The sequence below is a fragment of the Mixophyes fleayi genome, chromosome 9 (genome assembly GCF_038048845.1).
Source record: "Mixophyes fleayi isolate aMixFle1 chromosome 9, aMixFle1.hap1, whole genome shotgun sequence".
Taxonomy (NCBI): Eukaryota; Metazoa; Chordata; class Amphibia; order Anura; family Limnodynastidae; genus Mixophyes; species Mixophyes fleayi.
Window position 1 is genome coordinate 114,874,953 of NC_134410.1, and position 24,201 is coordinate 114,899,153.

Below are 24,201 nucleotides of genomic sequence, written 5' to 3' on the forward strand. Positions count from 1 at the left end.
TGTGAGACTCCCGCATTTTGCGAAAGTCTCACGGACTCCAGGGACAGTGTGGCAATCTCCCGAATCTGCCCACTTCCTAGTGAAGTGGGCAGAATTAGGTCCCAAAAGCTGTGATTCCCGGTGAATCGCGGCGTTTGGCCCCACCCCCGTTGACAAACGACACGTTTGCGTCATTACGTTATGGGGCGGGTCCAAAATGACGCACATTTTGGAGCCCCGCCCCCCATCACGCCCAGCTCCCCCAGCAGGCTCTTGGAAACCAACTTTCTAAAGTTGGTAAGTATGACGTAAAGTAACACATGGTCGGATCCAGAGCGATCAGGGCAATCACTCCCCCCAAGAGCAGGGGGCGGGCCAACCAATCAGCGTGAGGGAGGGGAGTGGCTATGCAAAATCGCCAGAATGATGTGTCCCAATGGGGCTGTTTTACTGACCCAAACTCTTGTCATATCAAAGGACTATGTTCATAATCTGGAAACAGGCACTGCTATTGAAGCATCGTTAATATACAAAGCAGAGAAACACCAATCAGAACCTCCACATAGTCAGCTGACACACCTAGGTTCTAGGTTAGTGACACAGTGCCACTAGGATAGACCACTTCACAGGTGTCCTTCTGCATATTACACTGGGTACTAGGTATCCCTCTGCACATTAGGCTTGGCATCTGCTATGGCTCTGTATATTATACTGTGCACCAAATAAGGCCCAGCATATTATAATTGGCTCCAAATAAGGCTCTGTATGTTACACTGGGCACCAGATAAGGGTCTGCATTTTGATTAGGCTCAGATATGGTAGTATGTAGTGGATTGAAAGGCTGACCTGAGAACTCGCCTTGGAGAGAAAATGTGAGGAACCATACAGGCACGGGTCTCCAAATACTCTATCAGTGTTGCCATAAAGGAAAATTGCTATAAAGTCCTTACCAGATGATACCTGGTCCCCACTCGCTTACACGCAATCTTCCCAAACACTTCTGATATGTGTTGGAGAGAATGCGTCCACCAAGGAGACTTCAAACACATTTGGTGTTCCAGCCCGGCTACAGTTTCCTTCTGGACTGACATTCTGAGTTTTCTAACAGATGTTACTGGGCTTGCCCTCTGTTTGACCATCACCAACCTGCTCCTGTGCCCTCCCATTCCTCATATTGACAAATCCATTTTCTCCTGTGCTACCAAATTTAAAATAGCTCAAAATTGAAAAAAAAGGGAACTACCCATCCCACATATCCTAAATGGAATATATCAACAGCCTCCAGAATAATAAGTTAGCCTCCTTCCACAAAATTGTGGATCTGTGGTATGCATACCATGATGTCTCGCTAACTCCCAAGGACCCCTCCTCCTTCCCCCAAAACACACTTCTGACCCCCCCTACCTCCCATAATCGCGGTAATATACTGATACTTACGCCGTGCTCTTGCCTTTGTCTGTTTTCTGTAACACTTTCTATTATTTTTACTGTGTGATTGTATCTCTGCTCTTTGCCACTGTGTTTATAGAATTGTTATGTTCTACATCTATGCCTTGTATGTTGTACTGCTTTACTGACAAAAGTTAACGAAAAATCCATTAATAAAGTGACGATAAAAAGACAAATTCCTGCCCGGAAAACGATATTGAGAAAGCCCAACAACCCCCCATCCTCCATTCAAAAAATACCATGACACTGAGAAGTAAGGGTGTGCACCGGCCACTTTTAGTGTTTTGGGTTTTGGGTTCTGATTAGCTTGAGGTTTTGGGTTCTGATTTGTTTTGCCAAAACATCCAACGAAAGGTTTTGGTTTTGATTTATTTTTAAAAAAGCATAAAAAGTGCTAAAAACCAGTTTTGTGTTTTTTTTTTTCACTCCTGTGCTATTATTAACCTCAATAACATTCAATAACAATCATTTCCACTAATTTCCAGTCTATTCTGAACACCTCACAATATTGTTTTTAGGCCAAAAGGTTGCACCGAGGTAGCTTGAGCACATAATGCCAAAAAAAGAGGTACAAGATGGAATTGTTCTGGGCCCTCCCTCCCACCCCTCGCGAGATTCGACGCGAGACTTGGACGACAGAGCCTCGTTTTCAATTTTTTGCCTGCCGGAAATATCCGAACAGTGCTCGGATCCCGTTCGGATCCGCACTGTTCGGGTGGGCTCGGATTAGCGGAATCCGAGCCCGCTCATCTCTACTGAGAAGTAAAGTGTAGTTTTCATAGGCTAAGTTAAACTGATAACACAATAGCAGACATTGCCATGGCTTCCAGCTCGTCATCACCTACAACCTTACAAACAAGTAAGAAACTTCCCCATTAAAAGGCCAGTCATCATTGCAAGCCAAATGGATATAATAGTAATGGTCAAGTGTGTAGTGTGTGCACATAGGGTCAGTCAGAATCACCAGGGAACCAAGATGCGAACGCCGGCCCTGATCTAACACATGGAATGGCCTCATAGGCTCCTGTGAAACAAATGGCAGTTTTGAAAATGAGCATGTTAATTTAATTGTACATCTAGCGTTGTTGTCTTTGCAGGCAGTACAGGTAAATGGCGAGGTTTCTGGGACTAAAGCTTCATATGATGACAATTGCGAAGTGCAAACTTTAAGTTCTCAGTTCTCAGTCATCGTCACTTAATGTTCAAATTAGCCATGCCTGTCATCACCGACCATCACTGCTGGAAAATGGTACAACTGGAAACTTCCTGGAGCACTCTCCTTCAAGGTGCAAATATTATAGCTTTAGAAATGACGGCTTTCAATTTTTGAGATGTGATGGCTTGGACAAAACCGAGATACCAATTATCTAGTCACTATTACAGTTCAAATAAAGCTATACCCACTTTATATACCAACATAAAAAAACTTTTAAGCCCTCTTCCTAATATTCTCTCCTCACCATCATCATCATTTATTTGCCTGCCTCACAGTGTTGTGCTGCCTGCTGCTTCCACGGATATTGTAGATGGTTGTTAGTTAGTGGGATGTGGTCATAACACAGCTGGGATGCCAAAAATCGGAGCTACGACAGAATTTCTGGGGTTTCAGACAGCCCTATTGCACACAAGTTATCCCATCAGCCTTGCGGTAAGACTAGGAATGTTCGTACATTCTATCCTCTGTCCAAGTGTTAATATCCAACTCAATGAGATGCAAGTAATCTATATGTTCCTGCTCCGAGGGGTCCTCAAGAACATCTTGTAGGTGGTATTAGATTAGTTTGCCAGGGGAAGAGCAGTGGCTATCTGGAGATGTCTGGAGCTGGGTTACCAGCACAAGGTGTGCAGGACGTACCCTAGCTAGCATTAGATTAAAACAAAGAAGCTTAATATTTCTTAGTCTAAAGGAAGTTATTCTAATGTATATTGTACTGTACTGACTAAGGCTCCTTTTTGGGAATTTATATTTCAGTCTCCTAGTGAAATCCATAATGTATTTGAGCAAAATATATAGCGGATGTGTATTTAGTCAGTATTTAGAATAGGGACGTTTAATGATGAAACCAGGCTCAATTAAATATTAAACGCTCCCAATTTAGCCAGAGGTCCATGAGCCTCTCAGTACTGTCAGTGGGGAAATAGGCATATGCCATATAGGATAATTTGCTGGTTATTTGTTGAGAGTGTTTGTACAGCTTTTGTAGACTAGACTTTAGACAGACTGGGAGATGTCTACACTGTACCATGGACTGTCTCCTCTAGCTGTGCCCAGGCATCTGGAGTTATTGTGCTCACCCATTGTGATCATGTACAAGACTTCTACTGTCATAACCAATCGGCAGTTTTTTATTTTTCTATTTAGTACACTTTTTGTATGTCACTTCCACTTTTGTGGTTTTTGTTTCACAGATTGTAGGGGTAAGGTTGGCTGGCCCTTATGGGCTCCAATTTCCCCTAAGATCTAGACTGTGTGGACTTGAGGTTCCAGCCCCCCTGAACCCATCATTAAGGGATGGGTCAGCTGTCGTGCCCTGGGTGAAGCTTCGGTAGATTCCAGGGGCAAAACGGGCCCCCCTAGCCTTGTGGAAAAAACCCTTGCCCCCTAAGGGACCTTTTGGTTCTGGGGGTTGGGTAGGGCCTTTCCACTATAGAGGAGGGACCCAGTTTCGCACCCTCTAGTGCACTTTTTGGGTTTTTGCACTTTTGGTAACGAAAGCACTGTTCCTAAGCTACTGACCAATGAAGCCATTGATCAGTAGACCAATGGCTTCATTGGTCTACTGATTCATTTAGGGAGTTACCCTCCTTCATATTACACACTGGAGTGTAATCCAGTACAACATAAATCACTAGTTTTCAGATTTTGTGAGTTTTTATGGTTGAATTGTATGTATTGTATATTATAATTTACTATTTTCCTGAGAAAAGTTGCTTGTGTTATATCTATGGATAAATAGTATTTTTTCATGCCACAAAAATTTAGCTTTTGCTCGTTATATTTCCTTAAAGGGATTGAAATTATTTCTCAAAAGAGGCATTCTATCTGAAGCCCCGAGACACCACAATGTCTCCTAAATGTTCACTTTTTAAGGACCAGACCTTCTGAATGCCCACAGATATAGTCATCCAGCTGAGATGAGTCTGGTTCATTTCACATAAGCTCCCCTCCCTATAACAGGGTTAGCTTGGAATCTGGTGTAGCGCTGTATAGTATTAGGAACAGCCCGTGCAGCTGATGGTGAGATTATACACCGGAGGCCAATAATAAATAAGTGTTAATGGGTTAACGAAAAACAAAAGTTGTTTTTCACCTGTTGTGATGTCATATGACTGCTTTTGTGCCCCTTATTTGTTAGGGTTTGTGTCACTTTTCTGGTATTTACATAGCAAGAAAGTGGATTTTGTAAAGCAGCAAAGTTTTAGATAATGGTTGAATCAGAGACCTGGGCCATTTTATGGACTAAAGTGAAGTCACAATTTTGTGACCATCTGATTTCCTAAATCAGTAAAATTTTATTGTGGGAGTGAAATATTAAATATTAGTGATTTACCACACTTTGTCAGCACGCAGAAGGCATGGATTTTACGCCACTGTTAAGTGTAGGTATCCATGGCTTAACCAAATCTGTAAATGGGAATAGTGTTTGTTCATTCTAGGCGGAGAATATATAACAAATCAGTGGCAGAACTATCATTGGTGCAGCAGGAACGGTGCTCCGGGGCCCATGGAGATAATGGGGCTCACTGCACGGGGAACAGCTCGCTAGTTCCGCCTACTATACCAATGTATACTTCTACACAACACAATCAGTGTATTTAATCCTAGAAATTCTAGAAATAAGACCCCAATGCATTTCCTGGTTTCTTCCTAGCTCTGCTGAATGTGACCAGTATTGGCAGAAAATAGGAATGTGTCAAACACAAGTTCCACCCAAATCTGATAGTAGTCAGTGCCCCCCCTTCCTCCGATATCTGTCACAACTCCAATCCATGCACATTTGGTTCAAAGCTAATAACATGCAATGATCGCGCAAGCCATGTAAGCAGATGGAACATGAGATTGCGCATAAGGCAGAAACCGTTTTATGCACAGTGCCTAAAAGTAGATGTAAAACAATACATTGGGGTATATTTAATAAACTGCGGGTTTGAAAAAGTGGAGATGTTGCCTATAGCAACCAATCAGATTCTAGCTGTCATTTTGTAGAATGCACTAAATAAATGACAGCTAGAATCTGATTGGTTGCTATAGGCAACACCTCCACTTTTTCAAACCCGCAGTTTAGTAAATCTAGCCCATTGCCTTCACTACTTTCCTAATTTCCCATTGCCCACTAATTAGAAATATTCAGTTGGGAAAAAAGTAATTTGTTTCCTTATATAAGTGGCTGATACACCACCTCTTACTTAAAGAGTTAGCATCTATGGAGTACATTATATATTGAGATTAAACTTTACTTGCTGTATTATATTCAAAGCTGTAGCTCAAGTTACTAGAGCTAATAAACATAAGGAATTTGTTCTCTACTTATCATAAATGTAATATTTGGCTATAGGATTATCATAAGGAATTATATACAAATAGAAATTCATAAAGTGGGGCTACCTGACTATTGAATCCCATCCCTAGAGAACGCCTGTTTTTATTTTCTTCTTTGCATGGTGGGCTCCCAGTTTACAGAAAAGAAGATTGATTCCCCGGCAGGCGCGTTACTGAGGCGAGCCTCGTCCAAGTGGTTTGCATGTATGCATTTTTACTGCTTTCGTTTAATATGTATGCAAATGTGCCAGCTCCTGTCCTAGCTAGATGTGGCACTGCACAGTCAGGAGCAGATTTCCATTAAACCCCACGTCTTCTGCTCCAAAGTACATTCGACTTGACTTGCCTTTAAACTCTGATAGATGGGGGTGCGAGGGAAAAAAAAAAAAACGGAGAAGACTGATTTGTGTAATTTATTCGGTGTAAGAATTGATATTAGGTTTAGAGTAGAAAGGGGGGAAAAAAATTCTGTTGTGGAATTTAAATATATGCAAAATTGTTTATATAGGAGACCAGCAAAATTCTTTTCTTATTGCATTTAGTCACATAACACCAAACAGTTACCTAGATAGTCACAATACATCAGAACCCAGTTACCCCAATAAGACATTTCTGAAAACTCAATTCTTCACTCTATAAAGCCTGAACATGTGAACAATAGGGTAACATGTATACAGGGATGTGTATTGTATTTATGCCTTTTTTGCATTTATTTTAGTTGTTTTTATTCTTGAATTTGATGTGAATCCAATAGACAATTATAATTGTACATAAGAGCAAGTCTGGGTGCGTTGATACAAATACTATGTATGGGACTATGTTGTCCTCCGTGTTGACGATTTAGCAATCTCCCGTTTTCATGCATCACTCTGTTGAAGGTGACTTATAAGTATGAATATTCTTTTATTGTAGTGTTGATTACAATCTATTTTATCTGGAAATATAAGGATTCATTTTCACCCACTGTTAAAAATAAATCTAAAAAAAATGACTTATTAAAGAGGCATTCAGGAGACAAGAACTTTAGTAAAAACCCAAAATGATCTTGTTTCACTTGCATGGATTCTTGGGGAGTAACAGATATAATCACATTTCGGACGTGATGGGGCAAAGCAAATACACATTCGTCAGCACATCTACAGTGTCTTATAGTGACTAAAAACTACCATGAAAATTTATGTAAAATTCTGGAAGCCCTATAGTAGATTTAGAGCTGAACCATTCCCAAGAAGAAATGTTTTGCGCTCCAGCTGATGTGGAACTACAAGTATCATCATACCCTGAAACAGGGGCTTAAGAGCCACAAGTTGCCTAAGACTTATAGTGTGTGTGGGGGGGAGAGCTGTTACCATGACAACAGAATCCTTTGTCATCAGATATTTGATGAAAATAACATAACATCATTGGGACGGCTTGTAAACTAGTTCCTCATACTGAAGCTGAAGTTCAAAAGTGAGTTGTCCTTTACAAATGTGATAGTAGCATACCTCCCAAAATTTTGAAGCCCCCAAACTGTACAGGCACACCCCCATCCCCCTGACCACACCCCCCATTCTCAGCAGTCACACCCTAACCTGATAGACACCACTTTTGTTCACATGGAATCATATAACAAACAGGATTGGCTGTTAGTTGGGAGGGGAACTATGAAAGTACTTTCTAAAGCTGGGTACACACTACAGAAATTTCGACCAACTTTTTATGCCGAGCGATTTTACATGCGATCGATGTTCCGATTCCGATCGCTCGGTCCATGGACTGCATACACACTAGCTATGTTTAGGACGATAAAGGGAAGAGCGGACGTCCCTTTAGCGATTTTTTACAGCCATGTTGTCGTGAGCAATGACTGTAATTTCGTACTCACTGTTGTGGATCGGTCAGATGTTTATACACACTACACAGCGGAAATGAGATTGGAACGAAAATATTAAATGGTACGACCAACCAAATGAGGTGACAATCGTCCATTTGGGCAGACTTTCGACCATCGTATCACTGCACAAACTGACCCGACTTTTGAACGAGCAAAGCAAAAAAGGAGCAAATTTGCACCTTGGCAAAACCATGTTGCACTGCATGGGAGGGGGGTGTACAATTTTAGAGTTGCAGTGTAAAAATAAAGCTGCCCAGTATTTGTGTACTACATGCAAAATCAGAAAAATGCCCTTAACTCTAAATGTGTCCTATAGTGCTTTGACAAACAAGGAGAAGTGAGGTAGGATACTTCATTTTAATCCGTGCTATAACATATCATTATCATCATCATCATTTATATAGTTCCAGCAAATTATGTAGCGCTTTACAATTGGGAACAAACAGTAATAAAACAATACTGGGTAATACAGACAGAGGGAGAGGTAAGAGGGTCCTGCTCGCAAGCTTACACTCTATGGGATGATAATATATTTATAATATAGATGGTGTTTCTCATTTGTTTGCACTGGTAGAATTACCACTCGTTCCTTAATTATACATTTGAGTGTGTGGTTAGGGAATTTAGACTGTAAGCTCTAAAGGGGCAGGGACTGATGTGAGTGAGTTCTCTGTACATAGCGGCGGAATTAGTGGCGCTATATAAATAGATGATGATGATGATTTGAGGTCATATAAAAAAATAGGTGTCTTTCCTGGCACATTTAATCAACAGTAAACACGATTGTGTGACCCTCTGCACTCACGTTATATTTAGGGGGCGACTTAAAAGTGAGTCCATTTATCTTTCCTAACAGAGAGTGCGTACAAAGACTGTTACAGAATTGAAGGTTGTGTTAAGAGGCGTGAACTCTTAACCGTGTTATTAGATAGGTGTTGCATTATCATTAAGAGAGATGTAAGAGCTGTCAGATCAAGAGAAAGCCTTGAGATGTCTACCAGAGAGGGATGTTTCTGCACAGATTGAAGGTCCCAGGTATCTTGCATTGAAGCCAGCCTATAATTAATACTGGTGTGACTTTGCAAACACTATCCCTTGAAAATAAAAAAATAATATACATTGTATTAAAGGGCAATATCAGTTATATCTTCCTTTTATGTCTAGCTGTCCACTGCTTTGTGCATTCCTTCTGTTACACCTATATTTTGGTAATACAATATAAAAAGCTTGCATTATATTACTGGCTGTATTGGACTGCTGATTTACATGGAAGATAGCTCTCTAGCTCTCATGGTCATTTCTGCTCAGCTTGCTGATTTTATCAGTAGAGCAGGGTTTGGATATTTGTAGCTTTAACACACAAAATACACCCAGCTCTGGAAATAACAGTTTCACTGGTCTTGTTACACTGGCATCGTATGCAAGTCTCCATAGGTAAATGTTATGCATGTTATGTGACGCCGTGCACCATACTTGTATAACTGGAGATTCCAGAGGGGTGGTGAGTTGGAAAGTGCGTGGTGACTCTATCACGGATAACCGCGGTCCGAGATTCACGGCATTGCATAGCGGGGGCTTGATTACGCGACCTGCCTACTCTCCAAGGAGGACTCCCCAAAATTCAGGAGCCTCACAGAAATTCTGTGAGTAGCCAAGCATGCCGTACAGATATGCCGTCAACGTCTTGCACCGTAAGGGTCAAAACATTGCATGGTTTTCTTCTCATGTGGAAGAATATGTGCCTATTGTCACTATTAATATAAATGCAGTTTTGTGGCTATTTTTAAAGTAAGGAAGAGCAAAACATATGCCAGCTAAAACCAGGCCTTATTCAGGTGCAGGAGTGATGTTTTATTTTTGTGTTAACGTGAGAATATATATCTATCTTTATTCTGACAGTCCTTTGTTCAGTTGATCTCTCTGTAAAGGGTTATGATCTTTACCCTTTGTAATATTTCAGAACAAATAAAACAGGGGGAATTCAAGGAACACAGCGATGGTGGTGCCCCCACCCACACACAATAAATTAGAACATTGAACATCTATACTGCATTCTAAATATTATAATACAGATAAACCAATGTTCCATAATAACACATCTTATACTGCACACATTGTCTAAGATGCAGAGTCCTCAATGCTCCTTTATGGGCAAAGGTGCGCCTACTTGTCTGTCTAATGCATAGGAGTGGGTGGAGGCTGTTTACTAGTGGTTGGCACCACTAAACAGAGGCGTGGGCTCTAGCATACCCCCGGTATTCACCAAGGACCCCTGCAAGGAGGTTTGGGCTTTGGTGCGTGGGACGTGCAGGTCGCGGTTCTCTACGTCAGTCACTGGTGAAATAGAGAGGTGAAAAAGTGAAGTAAGACAATCCAAGGTCAAGCAGGACAGGAGCGGAGTAGGAAATGGGAATGCAGGACAATGGTCGGGAAGCCAAAGGACAGGAGCCAGTTAGGTAGTGCGGACTAAATCAGGATCCAGATCGATAGGACAAATGCCAAGCCGAAGTCACAATAGGTAATTTAGCTAAACAGGAGTCAGAAGACTGGGAACAGGTACAGTTGGGTAAATATGCTGGAGCAAGGATGGACCTAATATTCCTAGTGGTGCCAGAGACTTCTATTTATAGGGGTCTAATTGGCCAGATTGTGGGACTGGCGGTCAGTGACGTCACTGACTGTTGGAATTGGCAATAGAAGTGTTCCGTTGCCTAGCAAAAGGACGCGCGCATTTGCGAATGCCAAGGGGGAGTCTGAAACGACCGGGAGGAAGCCACGTCCCGTTGCCAGGCAAGAAAGAGAAGACGACCACACAACGGGGAGAGTGTGGGGATGGCGCTTGACATCATGGTGCACACCCACTTCATGGTCTTTGGAACTTGTCACAGATAATCAATCTGTACCTACATGTGTGGATTTGCAGGTACTCTATCAAACCTACCACTCAGCACAAGCTTTTCGTGGCCAGGGGGTAAATGTATCAAACCTTCTAAAAAGGAAAAGTGGGGGGGGGGCCATAGCAACCAATCAGATTGTAGCTATCATTTATCTAGTACAGTCTAGAAAATTATAGCTATAATCTGATAGGTTGCTATGGGCAACACCTCCACCTATGGCTATACATTAACACAACTCCTGACAGAGCTACATGAGTATGGTCAGACAATGACTGCAAATAGGGTCAGAGTCAGTAGTCCTTTTGGTCATCCAAATTGCAGTGTTTATGGGCACTTTTATAACTTGGCAAGCCAGCCCCTATTTTGTCTTACCTATTTTCAAATCAGTGTATGACGAGTTTGATAATATGGGTCAGATATCTCTACTCCAAATGGGCACATCTAGCTGCATTATTAAGCTGGCAGTGGCAAGAACTATCTATATGGGGGCAGCACGGTGGCTCAGTGGTTAGCACTTCTGCTTCACAGCACTGGGGTCATGTGTTATATTCCCGACCATGGCCTTATCTGTGTGGAGTTTGTATGTTCTCCCAGTGTTTGCGTGGGTTTCCTCCGGGTGCTCCGGTTTCCTCCCACACTCCAAAAACATACTAGTAGGTTAATTGGCTGCTATCAAAAATTGACCATAGTCTTTCTGTGTGTCTGTGTGTCTATATTAGGGAATTTAGACTGTAAGCTCCAATGGGGCAGGGACTGATGTGAGTGAGTTCTCTGTACAGCGCTGCGGAATTAGTGGCGCTATATAAATAAATGGTGATGATGATGATGATATGTTTGCATAGTTTCAGATTCCATAAGCAGGCGCTGCTGTTTTCATATGCAAAGACATTCAGTAATGCTGTATCAATAGATGACACCAGTTATCCCTATAATTACACCACATACAAACCTTCAAACTGTGAGATTTTATACCGAATTTATCTTTTCCTAAACAACACAAACTATGTATCAAGCTACAAATAAGCCAAAAAGAAATAGTGCTATTAACAGGTAGTTTTACAAATGTACACTATACTAAACATAAAGATGCTTTCCCTGAAGGCTGAGATACTGAATATGACATGAACGGATCATTCACTGAAGGTAATATTGTCATGTCATGGACCCAATTTGTTGAGTAATATGCACAAGAGTTCACACACGCAGCTTCTTTTATCGTATCTAATCATTGTCAATCCCGTATTAGGAAGAGGTCACTGTGTGACTTGGCTCCAAACTATCACAGCAGGCTTCTATCGTTTAATACAATTGCAAAGTGCCCTTACCCTTTTGTAGTACAAGTCAAATCTATAAACTAGGGTTAGATGCCAACCCACTTAATTTACAACTAAATTAACAATTTGCTTTGAGAAATAATAATAATAATTTATAAAACTTCAACGTCATTTAACAACCAAATCTTACTAGAGCTGGTAGATGATTTGTCTTAAATTGTTTACCCATCACTGGAGAACTGATATTCTATATTCTATCTCTTACATAGCCTTTAGAATGCACTAAATAAATGGCAGCTAGAATCTGATTGGTTGCTATAGGCAACATCTCCTCTTTTTCAAACCCGCAGTTTAGTAAATCTAGCCCATAGAGTAGAAAGAACTCTGCCTGTGGGAGCTTACAGTCTACAAGCAACTATATATTAAATGTATAGTTTATTACAGGCTCCACATACAGTTTTGGGCCGCTGCCCAGGCTTTTAGTACACACAGAGATTTCAATTTGGGAAGATGAGCTCAAAATATGAATGGCAAAAAAATATGGCCATGATTAGTCTGATGGTTTACTTAGCCAATGAATAGTATGAAAATTATCATCAAATACAACAGAAACCAATTTGATCTGTATTCAATACAGAGCCTAAGCATAGATCATTTGAATAACTAATATACTATACAACAAGCAGCCTAGTAACCAATATGCAATACAGAGAACATTCTACTGACCAATATACAATATAGAGAATATTCTAGGGTCTAATATCATATACAGTGAGCATCCTAGTAACCAGTATACATACAGAGAACATTCTAGTAACTGATATACTATTCTGAGAGCACACATAGAACATCCTAGTAAATAATTTACAATAAAGAGAGCATTCTAATGACAAATAAGCAATATTGAAAACATTCTAATGACCAGTACAGAGAGCATCCAAGTGACTAATATACAATACAGAGAACATTCTAGTGACTGATATACTATTCTGAGAGCCCACATAGAGCATCCTAGTAACCATCTTACAATAAAGAGAGCATTCTAGTGACAAATAGGCAATATAGAAAGCATTCTAATGACCAGTACAGAGAGCACTCTAAAGCCAAAATATAATACTGTGTACATTTTGATGACTAGATTATTATTATTATTATTAATCTTTATTTATAGTGCGCCATATGAGGTCCGCAGCGACTTACAGAGGGAAAACAACAGGACAGTACATGGTGTAACAGTACAATACAGTAAACAGATAACACTACAACTCTCAACACAGCTACTGGTGTATAAGGGGTACATTCAGTGCAGTGTAAAACCTGTGTCCATTGGGCACAAATAACAGATTTAGAGCCACTGAAAGAGGTGCAAAGACAATGGAAGAGTGGAGGCAATGGGCAGAGAGCCCCAAGGAGGAGGTGCGCAGTGTAGCTGGTGATAAAAAGTTATAGGTAATGAGAACAGGAGGGAAGAGGGCCCTGATCACTAGAGCATGCAATCTAAAAGGGAAAGGAGCAGACAAATGGTTGACACATGGGGGTGAGTAATGTAGGGGTATCTAAAGAGTGGGAGAAATGGAGGATGAATGAGGGCATGGAAACAATCTTGGATAAGGGAGTGAGATGTGGTGGAACAACGGTCATTGTTAGCTGATAGGGTGGATTCAGGCATGGGAAGGGTGCAGAGGGAAAGAGTGAAGGAGAGGACATGGTGGTCACAGAGTGGGAAGGTAGAGTTGGGGAAAAATTAGAAAAAGCACATTGATGGGAGAAGACAAGGTCAAAGGAGTGAGACAGTGGGTGGGGGAAGATGTCCATTGTGAGAAGCCAAAGGAGGAAGAAAGGGTCAGATGTTTGATGGACGCTGGGTCTGTTGGGTTGTCTGTGGGGATGTTAAAGTCACCTAGGATGATGGTGGAGGGGAGGTCTGAGGAAAGGTAATAGGGAAGGGATGCAGCAAAATTATCAAGAAATTGGAGATGGATGGGTAAGAAGAGACGGATAGAGTGGACTTCAAAAGAGGAGAAAGAAAGGGAGAGATCAGAGGAGATGATGCAAAAGGTACAATTGGGGGATAGGAGGATGCCCACCTGAGCGGTCATCAGGTCTGATGGAGTGGGTGAAAGAGAGGTCGTCATAGGAAAGAGCACCAGGGGAAGCAGTATCAGTGGAAGAAAGCCAGGTTACTGTGATGGCAAGAAGATTAAGAGAGTTGGAGATGAAGAGGTCGGGGATAGAAGGCAGTTTGTTGCGAATGGATCTGGAATTCCAGAGAGCACAGATGAAAGGGAGAGATATGGATAACATTCACTGGGTTGCTGGTGCGTGGGGGTGGGCTTTATCTGGGATGAAGATTAGGGTAAGGAGTGAGGATGGGTATTGGACGGGAGCAAGGAGACATGGTGAAAGATTAAGGGAGTAGGGAGAGGAAGGATAGAAGGGGAGAGGATGGACTAGCAAATGAGTGGGAGAAGGGTGCAGGGTTACATGGAAGATGATCAGGGGGAGAGAAGACAGCAATGTGTATGTAACAGACTGACTAACGTCTTTGTAACTGACTGAAGTGTGTGTAACTTTCTTGTATGTAACTGACTAATGTGCTTGAGACTGACTGATGTACGTGAAATTCACTGACTTTACAATACGAACCATATTTTCAAGACAACTGTACAATGCAGAAGATATTCTGAAGACCAATATATCTGCATAGTTCATTCTTGATCACTGTACATTGCAGATCCAAATCTCTAGTAGCTGCTATATAATGCAGTTCCAAATGTCCGGTGGTTAGTATACAATGCAGACAACAATCTCAACTGCTAATATAGAAAGCAGATCCCAATCTCTCATGGCTGGTGCACAATGCAGACCCAAATGTGGTGGCTACTATACAATGCAGATGACAATCCCTGCTGTTTACAATATAATGCAGAGCCCATTAATGGTGGCTGCTATACAGTGCAGGTTCAAATCTCTGTCGGCTGCTATACAATACAAAACCCAATCTCTAGTGGCTATTGTACAATGCATATGCCATTCTTTGGTGGCGACTCAGGACCCCCAACCCAATCCAACCGTTGATCACAGCTCCTGGACTCTCACTTTGTGCTGTAGGTTAATGTAGTCTTAACAACCAGAGTCAGTGCAGATATACACTACAGCAGGCCGCAGATAGCACTATTTACTATTTAGAGGTCATCTCCTGGTCTCAGGAAATCCTGTAAATTAGTGGTGAAAACCTTGAGCGCTGGAAGGGATCAAATTCAGGTGACTCCCAAAAATTAATGTACAGGCTTCTGGGGCAGCCTAGTTCTTTCATGACTAAATTTATTGGAGCTAGAGAGAATATTGTACCGTTCCTTGTTTAAGGTAAGGGAACATGGCTTGTATCCAGTCAGTGCTTCTACTTATACCTACATGGAAAAACTAAATTCAATCTAAGTGAAGAGCAACATGTGAACGAGCATATACCTCCAGGTCTTCATACTGCCAGATCATTTGATTGACACTAATATCATTGTATTAACGGTACTATACTCTCACAAGCCAAGCCATTATAAATCATACAAAGTGGTGTTTTGTCATGGAGGGAATCGTCCACACCTTACTTGGCTCTGGATAAGAGGCTTCCCATGGCAGCCTGGGGAAATATATTCATACTTATACCTGGCCAAACAGTGCTTCCATATACCTCAGCTCATTAACGTTATTAAAGAAATGCATTTAGAAAAGCTGAATTTACACGCCATATAAGAATGAACTCTAATTGAAGGTAATTTATGAGGTTTAAAAAATATAGGGACCAATGGTGAAAAAGAATTCTTTGTGAAATCAGGCTCTTGTTTTTGAACAATGTGTCTGTTTGTATGGGTATGAGGATGCCTTAGTGGATCAAGATGGTGGGGGGTCAAAAATGTACTCCTCTTGGTGGGAGGCTTGGGCTCTTCAGGATGTCCACTGCTGAATGAGGCTTGGTGCATTTATATTGCGTTCACATTCAAAAATGAGATCTCAGTTTGTGGTAGAAGATATTTAAGTGAGCTACAAGGACAGAACAAGCACATTTACAGGAATGTACCTATGTGGAGTTTGTATGTTCTCCCCGTGTTTCCGTGGGTTTCCTCCGGTTGCTCCGGTGTCCTCCCACACTCCATAAACATACTGATAGGTTAACTGGCTACTATTAAACTGCCCTTAGTCTCTCTCAGTCTGTGTGTGTGTAAGTAATGGAATTTAGATTGTAAGCTCCAATGGGGAAGGGACTGATGTGAATGAGCTCTCTGTACAGCGCTGTGGAATTAGTGGCGCTATATAAATAAATAGATGATGATGATATCTGGGGACCACATTGCCTTTCTCTCCCTGAAAAAAGACTTGATTTTTACACATCTGTGTAGGTGGTGGCGATTGGGCCACACCTTATACTTTCATTAGGATGTCTTTTGTCTTTCAGGGACACTTTAAAAAGACCATTTGTAAGCACAGTGGTACCAATATAATAAAATAAAGTGACGTGTACAATAGTGACACATGTAATACAGATTGTCCCAATCTCCCCTTACTTTCATAAGTTAATAAAGACATAAATGAGGGTCAACCAGTAGTAGAGCGGTATTTTAAGGAAGGGCAACATGGTGGCGTAGTGGTTAGCACTTCTGCCTCACAGCACTGGGGTCATGAGTTCAATTCCCTACCATGGCCTCATCTGTGAAGAGTTTGTATGTTCTCCCCATGTTTGCGTGGGTTTCCTCCTGGTGCTCCGATTTCCTCCCACAGTCCAAAAACATACTGGTAGGTTAATTGGCTGCTAACAAATTGACCCTCGTCTCGCTTGGCCTGATTCATTAAGGATCTTAACTTAAGAAACTTCTTATTTCAGTCTCCTGGACAAAACCATGTTACAATACAAGGGGTGCAAATTAGTATTCTGTTTTGCACATAAGTTAAATACTGACTGTTTTTTCATGTAGCACACAAATATCAACTTTAAATTTCAGTGTACAAATAAGCTATCAAGTATTTGTGTGCTACATGAAAAAACAGTCAGTATTTAACTTATGTGCAAAACAGAATACTAATTTGCACCCCTTGTATTGTAACATGGTTTTGTCCAGGAGACTGAAATAAGAAGTTTCTTAAGTTAAGATCCTTAATGAATCAGGCCCCTTGTTTGTATGTTAGGGAATTTAGACTGTAAGCCCCAATGGGGCAGGGACTGATGTGAGTTCTCTGTACAGCGCTGCAGAATTAGTGGCGCTATATAAATAAATGGTGATGATGATGATCCTATAGTAATACAAGGCAGGACTGTAAAGATGGTGTTTTTAATCGTCCAATGTGCAATTCCTCCTGGACCCATAAAATTTAGCACCAAACATTTTTACAGGGGCAATTCCCAAAAAGCAAATAAGGGGCTAGGTGGAGAAATAGGTGCAATTGCACATAATTAAATACACTGCAGGGGGGGGAGACTTACTTTTTTTCTGTTATAATAATAAATAATCCCCAGTCTATTTAAACATTTATAGAATACATTTGATAGATGTCATTACTATATGTGGATAGATCACTGCAATTTTGTATATATCAGAAATGTTAAACATATATTTTTTTTTTGAATTTTTTTTATTTTTTTAACCATTTTAATTGTTCCCTTTCTTTAAGCTTCACATCCTTCGGCTACAACGAGCACAGAGAATAGGCTGCCTGGCTTCATAAGCCTTCCTGGTCTTTTAAGACCCAGTTAGCTGCATCTTTTGACCTTTTTTTTTTTATCCCACTGGAGCTCACTGATCGATGCATTCATTTTTCCTCCAACCTGGCTGTGCAACCAGGATTGTTGCCCCACCTCTGACACTGGGAGAAAAAAAAGCAAAAAAATGCAAAGATGTCTGAAATAGATGTTATTTTTTTTTTTATAAGGTTTAAATGCTGTTCCATGTCTATTATCTTATTAGTATTTCTCCTAGTTGTGCCACAGCCATTGGATTTGTTATTCTGATAATCATCCTCCTCCTCCTCCTCTCTCTCTCTCTCTCACATCTGAGCCTGCCAATGATTCCCGGAAAAAAAAACAGAAATAAAAAAAATAAAAAAAATCTATGAAGCCTCTCAAGGGTAAAGGTCGTCCCTGTGGTAACAGCTCTGTGATTGGCCGAGGCGGTGCAGGAGCTCTCTTTCTGTGGAAGTGCAGAGTGATTAATGAGCCATCCTTGTGAGCACAGAGAACTGCAGAGTTTCTGCAGCCTGAAAATCCAGTATTTCTACACTGCTGATGAACTCCCCCCCCTACATTTTATTTTTTTATCCAGGCAGTACTAGTCAACCCTCTTTCATTTTTTATTTTTTTTAGAAAGAACAGACCATTTAATTTGGGTCCTGTGCAATTATTTTAAGGTGATCTAAAAGCTCATTCTTCATAAAGGCACGAAATGCTCTGCTGGTTAGTGGAACAGCAATAACAACAGCAGCCCCATCAACTTTATTTTTTTCCTCTACAACCAACTAGGACTTTGTAGTACATCTGTAGCCTGAATGTATCCCTGATTTCATTATTATGGTTTTTTTTTTTATTCCATTTCGGCAATAAACACGGGACAGGACCACTGTTCTCTAATAAGAATATAAAGCGCACAGAAAGGCGCGCTTCTCTACAGATGTGTACTCATTAGGGTTCCAGTAAAGCAAGCTGCTAGTTACACACACAGCGTTCTCTCTAAGCCGTAGTGACTACAGCTCTTAGCATGCTTGATGCTTCCTTGTCAACTGCCTTTTGATGCCTACAGCTTTAATCCTCAAACTGTTCACGATGCTGCTAAAATCTCCTTCTAAAAAAAAAAACACTGAAGTTGCCAGAAAGGCATATCTGCTTCTGTTTCTTTTCAACTTTTTTTCCCCCTCTCTCTTCATGTTGGTAAGTCTGTTTAAAGATAGCATGAAAATGTCATATTTTCAGCTGAGGCTTATTTTCGGCAAAGTTATAAATACGCCCCCCCCCCCCCCCCTCTTTTCTTCCACCTCAGCATTCCACTTGCATATGTATAGCGTAAAAGAGCAGCCACAATAAGAGTAATCGGTTTGTTCTTTTATACAGGTACCTGATCCTGTATTTCCCATATACTACAACCCATGCTATCACATCTATATGTGACACACTAAGGAGATGGCATTTACTGTTAAAAGATTATACTTTGTAAGATGTTAGCAAAACGGACCTCAATATGAATGCTTGTTGTATCGGATCACTGTATATATTAAGAAACCTTATTCTTTTTGGATTCACTTGTATTGTTGAAAAGTAGTAATAATAATAATAATATTAATAATACTTATAATATAAATATTTCTGTGTTGAGAGCTTTGTTTTATAATGCCACAAAGATGTAAAGGCTGAATTTTAGCAAAATTTAGCCATGCTCAAGGGTGTCTTCAGCATATAAGCAAACCAGGCACATGACTATTATATCTACCTATTTTTCCAGTAGAATAATGGAATAGTCTTGGGGGTATATTTACCAAACTGCGGGTCTGAAAAAGTGGAGATGTTGCCTATAGTAACCAATCAGATTCTAGCTATCATTTATTTAGTGCATTCTACAAAATGACAGCTAGAATCTGATTGGTTGCTATAGGCAACATCTCCACTTTTTGAAACCCGCAGTTTAGTAAATCTACCCCTTAGACTTTCAAATTTCCTAAGTATGCCCAGAACAAACCCATTCAACACCTCGGCATGCTCAGTGTAACAGTCACTACCCCACCTACCTGCAGCCGACCCTGACTGAAGCTACCATATCCATTTTGCAGCTTCTAGTGGGTGTCAGATTCTAGTACCTTGGTACTTTGATCCAGCCGGTTCCTATTCTGTGTCTGGACTCCTGATGCTGGGCACACTGTTCTCTGGAACCCACTTGATCTGGCTTCTAGCTAATGTATCCAGCAAGTCCAATGGTTGGTTACACCTGTAGGTTTCAAGAAAAGCAGATTGGAGTGTGAACATTCGAGTGTCTTCTGTCATCCAGATTGTCACACATACTTAGTTACTACAAACAATGCCCATTGTTGCAGTTGTCTTCTCTCCAAATAAATATATATATATATATATATATATATATATATATATATATATATATATATATATATCATCATCATTTCTTTATTTATATAGCGCCACTAATTCCACAGCTCTTACAGAGAACTCATCCACATCAGTCCCTGCCCCATTGGAGCTTACAGTCTAAATTCCCTAACATACACACACACACACATACAGACAGAGAGATTAGGGTCAATTTTTTGATAGCAGCCAATTAACCTACCAGTATGTTTTTGGAGTGTGGGAGGAAACCGGAGCACCTGGAGGAAACCCACAAAAACACTTAACAAGCGTGTAACTTATAAAACGTATTGTGACAAAAAATTGGCTGAGAGAGAGATAAGTTAAGTAGATACAGGGTTTTTGGTCTCTTGTCTCCCAATATTTTATCTAAAGAATCTGCATATACACTGCAGATGGGATACCACTAAACCGACTAAGTATGTTTTCTGTTGGATAAGAAGGAAAAACAAATGACATTACTTGTGAAGGCCCAATCATCATCAGTGATTGGCAGGTTTTTCAGATAGTGGCACTTTTGGGCCAGAAAAAGGCAACACAGATGTAGGAATTGTGTGAAGTTACTTGCACTCTCTTGAATTGGTAGATGAGCTTATATCTCCCGGACAGATTGGGTGAGCTGGGTCACTTTTTCAAGGAAAGCTCAATGCCTGGTCTTCATTGTCCTTTTAATGTAATGATAGTCAGTCCACCAACCACTCCAGTGGTGTCCTACTTCTGAATTCCTAAAGGGTAAGTCTTATGTAACTTGTATATCTAGGCTTCATTGACAGTGCCAACGAAGGTGGAAAATATTGAACTGGGAAAAGAAACAGATAGTAGCCCTTGCCAGGAATACCAAGATCGCACGATAATACAAAGGCTGGTAGAATAATTAGACTAAGTCAGTACTTACTCAGAAATAGCAGATGGTTAGAGCTATCTGTAATAATCAGGATCCAGGAATAAAGTTGTAACCAAAGCATTAATAGTAGGAGAGAATTAATGATAGGACTGGGGGTGTTTGACGGCTTACACATCCCTTATCTAGCTCTCTAATTAATCTGCTACAGTTTAGGGTTTTTTTTACGTGCTTAAGTGATTTGTTCCATCTTGAAAATCATCACCATTGTAATATATTAGACATGATGGAATCGGTGGCATGAGAACTTTAGGCACTAAAGGCAAAGTTGGTAAAATGCATCCCCATGTCAGTTTTGGCAGTAGCGAACTCCACTATTTTCACATACATCATACTCAATAGAGGTCCATAGACTAAGCCCAGCAGTTACCCCCGCATTATACAAGAAGTTAATCAGACACTTTATACCAGAAAGAGCGACCCCACTGAATATTTCAGCATAGTGTCCCGTACCATACCTGTGCAGTGAACAGTATGCAATACATTCTATGGCAATGAAAGCACAACACAGAACCTTTTCTGTGGTGAATAATACAATACAGACTGTAGTATATGCAGTATACTATATAATACAGAGCCCACTGCCAGGTGCATAGTACACAATACAGAGCTCATTCCCTGGTGGCTATTATATAATACCGAGCCAATTCCTGGAATCTAGCTTACTATACGGAACCCATTGTATTATGGCTAATATACAATGCAGATTCAGTTTCCAGGTGACTATTAAACAAAACACAGTCTATTACCTGGTGGCTAGTGTACATTATAGAGCCCACTGCATGTTGGCTGATGTACAATAGAGAACTCATTGCCTGATGGTAAGTGTGCAAGACACAGTCCATTTTCTGGTGTATAATGCAGAGTCTGTTCCCTTGTGATAATGCATAGTTGATTCCCTGGAAGCTAATTTACAACAGAAGGCTAGATTTACTAAACTGCGGGTTTGAAAAAGTGGAGATGTTGCCTATAGCAACCAATCAGATTCTAGCTGTCATTTATTTAGTGCATTCTACAAAATGATAGCTAGAATCTAATTGGTTGCCATAGGCAACATCTCCACTTTTTCAAACCCGCAGTTTAGTAAATATACCCCATAGACTAATTTCCCTGTTGGCTAGTATACAACACAGAGTATACAATACAGAGCTAACATTGCTTGCTGTGAAGTATACATTACGGTTGTCTCTGCCTTGACCTGACCTTGGCCTTGTGGCTGTTTTGTACTAAATAAATGTTATGGCTATTATGGTAAATACTCTTATTTCATTATATTCCTAATTTAATGATATTCAGCTGTAAGGAAATAGCAATCTACAACATAGTTTTAAAAAATTATTTGTTCTATGATAGTACATGATTAGCTAGTTAACATTAAAACATGGCTGTGACAAGATGGGGGTGTCAGAACATTTAAACTTGCGGTTTAACCTGCTTGACATACCTTTTTGTCCAAACTGTGTTTTACATTGCTTGGTTTGTGTTGCAGGTATTTTATGTCCAATGTACAATTATCATCATCATCATCATCATTTATTTATATAGTGCCACTGATTCTGCAGCGCTGTACAGAGAACTCAGTCACATCAGTCCATGCCCCATAGGAGCTTACAGTCTAAATTCCCTAACATACACACACACACACACACACACACAGGCAGAGAGAGAAAGAGAGAGAGAGAGAGAGAGACTATGGTCCTTTTTTTAATAGCAGCCAATTAACCTACAATTATATATTTTTTTGGAGTGTGGGAGGAAACTGGAGCACCCGGAGGAAACCCACGCAAACACAGGGAGAACATACAAACTCCACACAGGTAAGGCCATGGTTGGGAATTGAGCTCATGACCCCAGCGCTGTGAGGCAGAAGTGCTAACCACTTAGCCACCGTGCTGCCCAATTATTAAATGTTGCCAGGCAGGGTGGCACACACTGCTACTATTATGTAAACATGCCTGCTGTTTGTGTAATATGCATCTTGGTCCTAGCTAGGAAGCCTCCCACTGAGTCTCATCCTACTTTAGCAGACCTGCGAGTGAGCTGAGATGGGGAGGGAAGGGATGAGTGGAAACTCAATCCCAGGTAAGGTTTCTTTGTAACCTGCCAAAAGCAGGAGAACCATGAGCCTAGTCCCTATCACCTGAGTAGAGGAGTGACAAGCATGGAATTGCACATTTATAGTTTGCAGTGTGGTGAACCCCCTGGTATTATCACCCCCTGGTATTGTCACATATTTGCTTTCATCCACTATTTGCCTAAGTGGTGTTTTTAACCCACATTGAGTTATGGAAAGGCCAGGGGCAACACATAGAGCTGACACACGGGCAGGTCCGTCAGCTGGCAGGCAGTACAGGACTAAACATTAGCCTAGTATACTCACAATGACCCAGCCATAGGCGGATTGACAGATAATTTTATTTATCACAGCAGTATTGAGAACGCACAGGACAATTTTGTTATATTGAGACAGCACTGGAAGCTTTACTCCTGTCTGCAATAGCTTCTTACAAACAGAGTGGGAACAATATTGGCCCTTGCACAATAACGTAATGTTAATTACAAAAATGATTATTGTAGTCCAGGGACCTTTTACTGAAATAAAAAAAGTTGCGTTCACATGAAAACCATCAATAGAAAAAGACAAAATGAATCAGTTTAAAAAAAATCTGGAAACCGCAATTCAATCCTCTGGGAGATAAATTCTGCTACCGTGACATTATAATCTTATAGTCCTTCACATATACCCCCAATCCTTCTACCCCTCTATAATGGAGATGTCATACTTATCGCTAGTTCAAATTAGATGTGCAGAGCTCTGTTACATTGGAGTATTGTAAAGAAACTTGTTAGCTAAGAGTTGTAGAAGCTTATAAATGGATATAAAGCTGTTTCCATAGTGCATATATCTGTCACACTGACTAATTCCACTTAGAATATTATTTAAACTATATACTATGCTTTTTGCACCTAATTATTGCCTTGTAATGGTATATCTCTCAGTGATTATGTGCATTGATTCTTTCGATAAAAATGTTAGGGGTTTGCAGGATCCAGAATTTGCAACAGGACTTAGGCCAAATTCTGATTTGTAACAAGACACAGCTCAGCCAGATCCCTTGCATACAGCCAGCCAGACAAACGAAACCCTTATTTTACAGTTATTTTACTACAA

General features: G+C 40.7%; 1 long non-coding RNA gene across 4 annotated transcripts in view; it reads right to left on the reverse strand.

Moving 5' to 3' along the window:
* The window catches only part of LOC142101036 (uncharacterized), a 201,232-nt gene that overhangs the window by 169,220 nt on the left and 7,811 nt on the right, over positions 1-24,201 (reverse strand). For 3 of the 4 annotated variants that reach the window (XR_012678951.1, XR_012678953.1, XR_012678950.1), the window contains exon 2: positions 19,777-19,973. This is a non-coding gene — a long non-coding RNA (uncharacterized LOC142101036). The remainder of the gene's footprint in view (positions 1-19,776; positions 19,974-24,201) is intronic. The other variant, XR_012678952.1, reaches the window with a different exon arrangement.